Raw genomic sequence first — 11305 nt, 5'->3', positions numbered from 1 at the left:
CAAGCTCCGCCTCCCGGGTTCACGCCATTCTCCTGCCTCAGCCTCCTGAGTAGCTGGGACTACAGGTGCCCGCCACCACGCCCAGCTAATTTTTTTGTATTTTTAGTAGAGACGGGGTTTCACTGTGTAGCCAGGATGGTCTTGATCTCCTGACCTCGTGATCCGCCCGCCTTGGCCTCCCAAAGTGCTGGGATTACAGGCGTGAGCCACCATGCCCGGCCTATACTTAGCTAATTTTTTGTATTTTTAGTAGAGACAGGGTTTTGCCATGTTGGCTAGGCTGGTCATGAACTCCTGACCTCAAGTGATCCACCCGCCTTGGCCTCCCCAAAGTGCTGGGATTACGGGTGTGAGCCATTGCGCCTGGCCAAGAGAGATTTGAGAATGAGGAGTGGCAAGAAGATGATTGGAAGGAGATGGTAAAGCAGTGTCTCCCGACAGCAGGTGGGAAAGCCAGGAACGGGTTTAAAACACACTGCCATCTTGCCCAGGCCCTTCCTTGGCTACTTGATGGCATAGGGATGGAGGCACTGAACCAGTGGCCTCTGAGTCTTCCTGCACTTGGGTTAGTTGCAGTGGTGGGAGGACAGAGTCAGAGGTCAATGGAGTAAGCGGGGGCTGCTCTCTTCTAGTCTACTGCAGAAATGCCTAGGCAGGTCCCAGGGCTCAGCTCTCTGGTAACGGTCACCACCACTGATACACTGAGGGCTTTAAGATCCTGGTGGGGGTGCCTGGGGTCGGGGGCAGGTGGGCTAAAGGGCCAGTTGCACCTGAGTGTAAAGTGGCCCGCATATGGGACCGCCCAGGCTGCAGCAGCAAGGCGCCACTGCAGCTGGTGCTCAGCTGACTGGGCTCAGGGCCAAGCTGAGGCCCTAAACTCGTCTGGAAAAGCTGGCACTTTGCTGTAAGAGCATGCCAGCCAGGAGTGGGCCTATTGCTCATTCTACACACTGGGAGAACACACTGAGTTGCTTCAGGGGCGGGCAGTGGGGGGACAGGGCAGCTGACTGCACCCACCTCTGTCCCTTTCAGCTTCACCCCTACCCCACCTCCCACCTCTGCCCCCTTTCAACCCCCACTGAAGGAGCCTGCACTAGCCACAGCTGCAAATTCCTGAATTCCCTAATTCGAAGCAGGGACCTGGTGGCTTATTCAAATGAATCTGGCTGGCAAAAGACCCAGCTCTCAAAACCAGCCTACTTAAAACAGTCTTGAGGGGCCTGCCCTGGTGAGAGAGTGAAGAAGAGCAGTAGCCAGAGTGAGGGAGCTGAGGGTAGCTCCCCCAGACTCATCCAAGCTCTCTCCTTCTTTCGAATATCGATAAAATTCAGCCTAGGTCTAAAAATGATTGTCACCGCAACCAGACATGAGGAGACATTTCACTTTTACTGGGTGGTTGAATCAACTCCAGCCAGTAAGCATTTCTTGAATGAGTTCTGGCAGGTGTGCCAGGCACTGACAACTTGCTTTTACAACAGGAAATGAGATCGTAAGAAAAGAATATGTAATCTGACAAGCAGACCTTTTATATGTACTGAAATAGACTTCTGGAAAATACATGTATAAATCTCAGAGACAAATCAGTTGGTGGTTTAAAATTGGAAAAGTTGTGAAGAAATTCTTCTGCTTTAATCTCTACAAACAGATAACGTATCATACTTGGAAGAAGAAACATCACCAGGCAATTTGGTGTTTTCTTTTGATTGGCTGTGACTGAAAGAGAAAGTTAAATATAGGAGACGAGAGCAAATTTAAAAGTATTGTTTTTGTGTCACAGCTATGGGGTGAGGTGCACTTAATGTAATCAAGTTGAAACATGAAGTTGTAATTTGGGATTTCTAAAGTATTTGGGACATCGCACGAAGTTATTAGAAGATTAGATTCCTTGGAACTTAGAGCTCTAATTTTAAATATCCACAGAGTTTGTTTTTTAAAAAAACTTGGTATTGGACATTAGTTCAGAATTTCACTTTGAAGACAGCTAGCATAACAATCAAAATTGCCCTGATTAAATGAACTGGCCCTTCTGTTTTTCAAAATTACTAAGGAATTTGGTGATTAAATGAATTCTTATTTCTCTTCACACTGGTAAGATAAATACGCAAGTTTTTCACTGTTTAGCCTCATAAATATTCTAAAGTAACAATTGAATATGTAAAATCTGAAGGATTTAAATGTACTAGTAAATGATTTCTAGCAAGTAAAATTAGGCAATGAACATGCAGCTATAATTCATGAAAAAGAAAATAAATATAGAAGCAAACATTTAAAAAGGTTTTGCCTCACTTAGTAATTTTTAAAGTGAAAATTAGACTAATTTTTAACCTATCAAATTTGTAAGGATTTTAAAGAGTGATAATACTCCTTCTGCTAAGTAGGAGTGTAAATTAGTAAAATACATCTGGAAACTAATCAGATGATATACGCTACTTCTTTTACTGACTCCCACATGCACATAAATAAACCTTTTTATCTCCTATTCATCTGCCGTTTGTCAGTTCAATTTACATCCCTCAAGTAATGACCCTAACAGGGTAGAGGAAAACTTTTATTTTTTGCTCCTCTACATATATATTAAGAGGCTTAAAAGAATTCCCATACCTGGCTGGGCGCAGTGACTCACACCTGTACTTTGGGAGGCCAAGGAGGGCGGATCACGAGGTCAAGAGATCGAGACTATCCTGGCCAACATGGTGAAATCCTGTCTCTACTAAAACATACAAAAATTTGCTGAGCGTGGTGGCGGGCGCCTATAGTCCCAGCTACTTGGGAGGCTGAGGGAGGAGAATCGCTTCAACCCGGGAGGCAGAGGTTGCAGTGAGCCGAGATCGCGCCACTACACTCCAGCATGGTAACAGAGCGAGACACTGTCTCAAAAAAAAAGAAAAAAAGTATTCCCATACATTGGCCCAAGAAAACTCTAAAAACAAAATCTGAGGAAATAATCAGAAGTCAGGAAAAGGTTTATGTATGGGATGTTCATAAACATGAGTGGTAGTGGGGGAAAAAATGAAGAAAAAAATAAACTGTCCTCCAAGCGGGGATGTCTTCAATAAATAATGGCATATCCATAAGATAGAATGTGTGTGGTACATGCATGCACACACACACCCCCACAGTACATGATTGTACACAAAACCAAAAAAAAATTCATACATGAGAGAAAGGATAGAAAGAACTATCGCAAAATATAAACAGTAGTTATCTCTGGATGGTAAAATTATGGGTCTTAGAATTTTCTTTCCTGTATATATTTTTATATTTTCCAGATCTTTACAGTATGTATGCAACACTTTTAGATTGGAGTGTTCGAGAGAAGCACAGGTTTATTTATTTACCAAAATAATAAACAAATTAATTATTTTGAAAGAACGAAAAGAAGGGAAGAAGAAAGAAAAATGTTTGCAAAGATCTTTTCTTTCCCTTGTAAAATGTCATTAAAGCAAAAAATATGGGTGGATTTTTTTTCTTAGGGTGAGAACAGTAGTTTAATTATTTTATTGCATCCCAAAGGTCAGTGATAAAAGCAAATGTAATTGAACCAAGTTGAAACACAAAGTTACAACTTGGTATGTTAAATAACTTGGTTCATAAAAGATTCTAATAAAGATGTGAATATGTGTATATATCATGGCCATATATAAGATAAAGGAAGACAGGCAGGGAATTACTTTCTGTAAATAACTTTTAAACATACTTTCAAAGATAAGACAACATAAGAGGAAGTTAAGTTAAAAAAGCTTACATGATTTCAACATCTCAATGCCAATTATTTTCAGTTATTCTGTTTGCATGTCATACAAGTTTTATACATTTTTTGCTTTTTAAGTTATCAGGTATTTACTCGTAAATGATTTCTAGCAAGTAAAAACAGTCAATGAACATGCAGTTACAATTTATTAGAAATAAATACAGAAACATTTTTCCTTTCTTTCTTCCAGCCTCCTGTTACATGGAATACATTCTATTTTCTAACTTCTTGTTGTAAATGTTTGCAAACCTACACAAAAACTAAAAAGAAAACAAAAAGTACATTAAATACTGATATTCCCCTTACCTAAACTTAACAGTTGCTAAGCTTTGGGGTACGTTTTTAATAAACTTAACAATTGTTAAGTTCTGGCGTATTTTTTTGGGCCATAACTTTTCACAATAACTTGTAGACATCATGTCACTTTACTCCTAAATACTGATTTTTTATTTTGACATTGTTATTTTAAAAGACTTAAAAAGAAGATATTTTTCTTTTTTTAGAGATGGGGTCTCGCTGTGTTGCCCAGGCTGGAGTGCAGTGGCTATTCACAGGTGTAATTCCACTACTGATCAGCACAAGAGTTTTCCCTCCTTAGGTAACCTGGTGGTCCCTCATTCCCAGGATGTCACCATATTGATGTGGAGCTTAGTGCAGACACCTGGTCAGCACAGGACTCTTGGGCTTAAGCAATCCTCCCACTCCAGCCTCCCCAGTAGCTGGGACTACATGCCTGAGCCACCATGCAGGGCATTACTCCTAAATATTTTAACATGAATGAATTCTCCTATATAACCACAAAACCACCATCACATTTAAGAAAATTAATAAAAATTCCCCAGTATTATATACTACCCAGTTGATAGCCATATATCCCAGTATGTCCCCACACATTTTTATAGCTATTTTCTTGCTCATACCTTATTAACAGTTGCCTAATATTACTGTCAATGGGTATACCATGATGGAATTAACCAGTTCTCCTACTACTTAAGGTGTTCTCAGTTTCTCAGTGATCAAGGAGCTTCTTTGCAAATTGGTTCTTTCAACAGCTTTTTTTTTTTTTTTTTTTTTTTTGAGAAGAGTCTCATTCTTTCACCCAAGTTGAAGTGCAGTGATATGATCTTGGCTCACTGCAGCCTCCACCTCCCAGGCTTAAGCAATCCTCCCATCTCAGCCTCCTGAGTAGCTGGAACTACAGGCACGCACTACCATGCCCAGCTAATGTTTTGTAGAGATGGGGTTTTTCCATGTTGCCCTGGCTGATGTTGACCTCCTGGGCTCAAGCAATCCACCTGCCTTAGCCTCCAAAATTGATGAGAATACAGGCATGAGTCTCTGAAGCTGGCCTTCAACAAATATTCATTGGGCGTCCACTGTGCTCCAGGAAAGTGCTGGGTGCTGAGAAGTGTAGGGTGAAAGTCATTGCTCCTACCTTTGTGCAGCGTGTAGTTAGTGGACAAGGAGGTTTTGTTCTTCATTGAAGTATTACTAAATTAGCTGAAGGAGGAACCTGAGTTAAATAGTGGGAGTTATTAATAAATTAATTAATAATTTTGTAGAGATGGTGTCTTGCTATGTTGGCCAGGCTGGTCTCAAACTCCTGGAGTCAAGCAACCCTTCCACCTCAGCCTCCCAAGTAGCTGGGATGGCAGGCATAAGCCACTGTACCTGCCCGGGAGCTTGCATCGTGATATGTATATCTTCATTAAAAAATTGTTCTAGGCCAGGCACAGTGGCTCACGTCTATAATCCCAGCACTTTGGGAGGCCAAGGCCGGTGGATCATTTGAGATCAGGAGTTCGAGACCAGACTGGCCAATATGGCAAAACCCCATCTCTACTTAAAAAAAACAAAAACAAAAACAAAAAAACCCAAAAAAACTATCTGGGGATGGTGACACAAGCCTGTAATCCCAGCTACTTGGAAGGCTGAGACACAAGAATCACTTCAACTAGGGAGGTAGAGGTTGCAGTGAGCCGAGATCACACCACTATAGTCCAGCCTGGGTGACAGAATAAGACTGTATCAAAAAAAAGTTTCCATGGATTATGCTATGTCAACAAAAACAGTGCTTCTGACATTTACCCCAACTAAAAATGGCGGTATTCCCAATATTGGGATTACTCCCTTTTATTTTTCTTTTTTGGCACTTCATTGGGTAGAAAACAATGCTGCCTTTTTATTCCTTATGACTAAAGTGGATTTTTCTTCCTGAACCCCTCAAGTGCCTTGCTTGGCTCTGCTTCCAGGTTCTTTCCACAGCTCTTTTTGTACTGTCTTCCTCACCTCCCAAGCAGAAATATTTATTGTCTGGGAACCATTGCAGTAGAATGTCCTGGGAGACAGCCTGTTTTCAAACTGTGAAACCCACTGGTGGTCCTCAGCTCTCTGCCTAAGGTGGTCTCATAATCTCGGCTTAAATAAAGGACTTTACAGTTTTGACCCTTGCCCTTCTCCCCAGGAGTCCCCAGTGGTCTTTATTTTTTTGTTTTATTTTATTATTTTGATTGATTGATTGATTGAGATGGAGTCTTGCTCTGTCACCCAGGCTGGAGTGCAGTGGAGTGATCTCGGCTCACTGCAACCTCCGCCTCCCGGGTTTAAGTGATTCTTCTGCCTCAGCCTCCTGAGTAGCTGGGATTATAGGCATGTGTCACCACACCTGGCTGATTTTTATATTTTTAGTGGAGATGGGGTTTCACCATGTTGATCAGGCTGGTCCAGAACTCCTGACCTCATGATCCGCCCACATCAGCCTCCCAAACTGCTGGGATTACAGGTGTGAGCTACCGCACCTGGCCCCCAGTGGTCTTTAGAGAGAGATCTGGGAAGGGAAGGGAGGGAAGGGGCCACCCAGCTGGAAAGACAGGTTTAAATTCAGGCCCCCTTGGACTGGTTCCCTCTTTCTTGCCTATCCCACCTTTTGCTCCAACAAGCCTGTTGCATTCTCCAGGTTTCACACACATCCTGTGTGAGGTGCGTTTTCTGATCTTACCTGGGGGCTGTGTGCCTAGAAGTTTCTACCCATCCATCAGGTTTGACACCCTCTAGGCCAGGCCTAGTTCTAGCACTTTCTAGTGCTTTTTATCTCCTCTCGCTTCTGCATTTTAGTTCACATCCCCTGGCCCTGTCAGCCACCTCAGGCCTCCAGCAGTCGGGTCATATGAAACACACCCCATGCACTGACTCCCAAGGGATGCACCTCTCCACTTCCCACGGTGCCTCTAGCCAACTCTGGTGGGAGGGAGCCATGGGACTCTTTTGGTATGCTTGACAAACTCCCACCAAAGCCTATCCCACCGCCTGCAGTCTTTTCTGGCAGTTCCAAGGAAATGCAATATCAGGATCTCCCCAGCTAGCTAGAGAAGACCCCGTTCCACCCCTTCTAAGGTAGAAACAGGGCAGGGCACATGAAAGACCCCCAAGAAGAGCAGCATCCGAGGGGAGAGGGCTGGTTTGGGTGGGGAGGAAGCAAGCAGTTCCACTTCGAGCCCTTTACCTGTGATGTGCCAGGGAGACAGCTGTGTGGAGAGTGGGCTTGACTCTCTTGGGAAAGAGGAGGCGCCTCCCATGTAGGATTTGGGGTCAGCAGTATGAGGGGAGATGTTTAAGCCCTGGAAAGAGATGTCTAGTGAGATGATAGAAAGAATCTCAAGGGATAAAACATTGATCCAGGAGATAACCTCAGCTGAAGAAGGACAGTTGGGGTGCTTAGTGGGTGAGGCGTTTCCCTTGTCATTTTGCGCACGGGTCCTTAAAGTTCGTGTAGCAGGAACTCTGAGTGTGCACAGTACCTGCTTGTGCACAGTACCTCCCTAAGCACAGTATCTGCTTGTGCACAGTACCTCCCTGAGCACAGTATCTGCTTGTGCACAGTACCTCCCTGAGCACAGTACCTGGGCCATGCAGCTCCCAGCAGCCCTTTCTCTCCCCCTGCTGGTCATGTGATTTAATTTTTAACTCAGGAAAGGGAATTTCCAGTGGAGGGGCTTGATGGCCAATTAAACACTCTACAAACTGCACTCCACAGGCCCAGGATGCAACCTGGCCTGGCCTTATAACTTCTAGGCCTTCAGGGAAACGAAATTTCTCCCTGACCAACGTGGCAGTGACTAAGATCTATTATCTTTTAGCTGGGCCTCAGGGGGAGGAAAATCAGAATTATGAAATGGGGCAGAGGCCTGGCCTGCACTGGAGCGAGTGTTGTGGGTCCCCAGCTTGTCTAGTTGTCTCACCCGAGACACTAAAAACGGCACAAAGAGCCGGCAGGCCACCCTGCACCCCGCACTTTGCCTCTGCCTTGTGACTGTGCTTAATATAGGTCAAATGAAAACAGCTCCCAAAATAGACCTCTGAGAAGCAGCTGCAGTTGTGAAATGCTCCACAGAAAGGGAAAAGGTGTGGGTGACAGGAGCCCAGTTCTCCTCAGGTGTTACGTAACCCAGGCTTGGAAATCGGGGCCAGATGTCTGCAGAGAACAAGCCAGCCTCCCCTGCCCTTTCCTCCCGGCTTTCCTCCCTCCATGCCCCCACCCTAGACCCAGGAATCAGCCCACCACACATCAGCAAACTCGGAGGGAGGGAGCTGGGCCCGTTCTGGACGGCAAGGTCACCCCTCAGAGCATCCCTGGAGGAGCTGGTCGTGCATACCTAAGCAATCACATGGCTCCCAGCAGAGCTGGCTGGGAGCTCCGGAAGTGATCAGGTGACTTACTGGAAGGGCTGGTGCCTGGGGTGGGTCTCATCTGACCAAAATGGTGGGGCGTGGGAGGGGTGGCAAGAGTGATGGGCTGAGATGGCTGAGAAGATGCCCATGAGGCAGGCTGCTGCTCTCGTCTGTTGAGAGGTAGAAGAGGCCTCCAGGAAGGAGGGTACCTCAGTGCTACCCACCTCCTACAGACTTTGCCTCTTCCCTCTGTCCCCCAAACAGCCTCTGCCTCTGACATTTCCATCTTTGCCTCAGCAAGGAGGGGAATTTCCATTATATTATGAAAGGGAGGGGCCTCCCTCCCATCACCCATTTCTCCATTCATTCAGTGATCATTTCATCAGTGAGGAAGTGCCAGGCCCAGGCTGGGCACTGCAGATACGGCTGGGAATGAGACCCACTGCTTGCCCTCCAGAGTCTCTCATGCTTTGATATGGCGGAGAGCAGGACCAGGTGTGGTGGTTCATGCCTGTAATCTCAGTGCTTTGGGAGGCCAAGGTGGAAAGATCACTTGAGGCCAGGCGTTCAAGACCAGCCTGGGAAACATAGCCCAGAAGACCCCCATCTCTACAAAAAATAAAAAAATTAGTCCTGTATGGCGGCACACACCTGTGACCCCAGCTACTTGGGAGGCCGAGAGGGGAGGATTGCTTGAGCCCAGGAGGTTGAGGCTGCAATGAGCTATGATTGGGCCACTGCACTCCAGCTTGGGCAAGGGAGTGAGACTCTGTCTGTAAATAAATAAACAAACAAACAAATGTAAGAAAAAAAAGTAAGCAGGGTGTTAGAATTCAGGGAAATAAAAGCCAGGAGAGGTGAGCACAGGGTGGGGTCAGAGCCCCTAGAGGGGCACTGTCTTGAGGGCAGGTGGAGGACCAAGATGACTTTCCTGAACAAGAGACTTCTGAGAACAAGCAGGAAGGTTGAAAAGAGCCTGCCAGGTCAGGGGAAGGGAGTGAAGGCTGGAGAAATTCCCGGCAAGGGAGCCTATGCCTGTGCCGAGGCGCAGGGGCCAGGTGGAGAGCATGCCTTCCCGGGAAACTGCCCCCATTGCAGGATGGCTACATGGCAGATTCAGAAAGGCAGGAGGAGGGATGAGGCCGAGAAGGAAAAAGAAGGCCATATCTGGAAGGGCCTTGTGAGGAAGTGTGGACATCATCCTGACAGAACTGGGAAACTGCTAGAGCAGGAGGTTCTCAAACATGGTCAGCAGCCAGGGAAGCAGGTCAGAAAAGCCAGTTGTCAGGTTCCTCTTCAGATCTACTGAGTCAGAAATGCTGGGGGTAGGGTCCAACCCTCCATGTCTTCGCAGCCTGCTCCAAGCGCCTCTCATGCCTGTTAATGTTTGAGAACCACTGAGCAAAAGGCTTTTATGCCCGGGAAGTGCAGAAGCAGCTCAGGAAGATCTCTCTGGTTGCGGGGCAGAAAGTGGTATGGAAGCGGGTGAGGCTGGAGGCATAGCAAGAAGGAGGGTGTGTGGTGGCACCCAACGCCCCCGGAGAGCTGACAATGGTGGCAGTGGACATGAAGCAATATACCAGATTCAAGAAACCTTAGCAGGGCCATGCGCTGACTTTGGTAGGGTCTGGGCACTTGTGACTTTGTAGACCACTTCTTCCATTAAACAGTACTTAAAATTATGTGTGATGACTGCATTGGTATAAAAATGAATATACTTTGGGCCAGATTATGTTAATTTTATTCTTCTAATTTTAAAAGAAATAAAAACTTTTTCATGAGCCCCTAAATGTGCCATGAACCCTAAGTGCTGTGCCTAGTGGAGGAGTTGGTTTGGAACATCCAGGCTCTACTCTCAACAGGAAGTGGCTTTTGATGGAATGTGAGGAAGAGGGAGAGAGGGCATCGTGACTGATGCCCACCATCTGGGCTGGGGTCCTGGATGGCAGAAGGTGGTCCATTGAAACTGAGAACACAGAGGAAGAGCAGATTTGCAGAAGGAGATGAGACCAATTCCTTCATGCAAGTTCAAGTGCAAGGGGCGTGAGACACATTCGAGTGGAAATGTCGAGGAGGCAGCTGGATACCAGGATTCGGACTTAGATAGGGATGTGTAAATAATGGCCAGCAAGGGGGTAAATCGACTTAGATAGGATGTGTAGATCATGACCAGCAAGGGGGTAGCTGAAGCAGGAGAAGAGTGGAGGTTATCCTGCAGAAAGTAAGAAGATGAATCCAGTGGGTAAAACCTGAGGGAAAGTCACATTCAAAGGATAGACTGTCCAGAGAGATGGAAGGAAAACCAGAAAGGCTCGGATACACCAAAGGAGGTGAGCATTTCAAGGGAGAGTAGTCAAGTGTCAAATGCTGCAGAGAAGTTCAACAATGGGCAGTACAGCATGTCCTTCAGATTGAGTTGCCAGTGAACAAGGTGGCCTTGTTCTTTCAGAACCAGTGGAGCTGTGGAAGTCGGTTTATAGAAGTGGAGGCAGTGAGTGCAGGTTGCTCTTCCAAGCAGTCTGGCTGTGAAGGAAAGGAGAGAGATACGGCCAGGTGTAGTGGCTCACGTGTGTCATCCCAACACTTTGGGAGGTCGAGATGTGAGGATCACTTGAGCCCAGGAGTTCGAGACCAGCCTGGGCAACATAGCAAGACCTCACCTCTACTTAAAAAAAAAAAAGATGGGTATAGTGACACATGCCAGTAGCTGCAGCTACCTGGGAAGCTGAGGTAGGAGAATCGCTTGAGCCCAAGAGTTCAAGGCTGCAGTGAGCCATGATCATGCCACTGCACTACAGCCTGGGTGACAGAATGAGACCTTGTCTCTTAAAAAAAAATACAGAAAAAGAAAAAAGGGAAAGAGAGAAGTAATATGGACTGAGTGAG

The sequence above is a fragment of the Colobus angolensis genome, unplaced genomic scaffold (genome assembly GCF_000951035.1).
Source record: "Colobus angolensis palliatus isolate OR3802 unplaced genomic scaffold, Cang.pa_1.0 Scaffold184, whole genome shotgun sequence".
NCBI classification, from domain to species: Eukaryota; Metazoa; Chordata; class Mammalia; order Primates; family Cercopithecidae; genus Colobus; species Colobus angolensis.
This window is presented reverse-complemented; position numbering follows the sequence as displayed.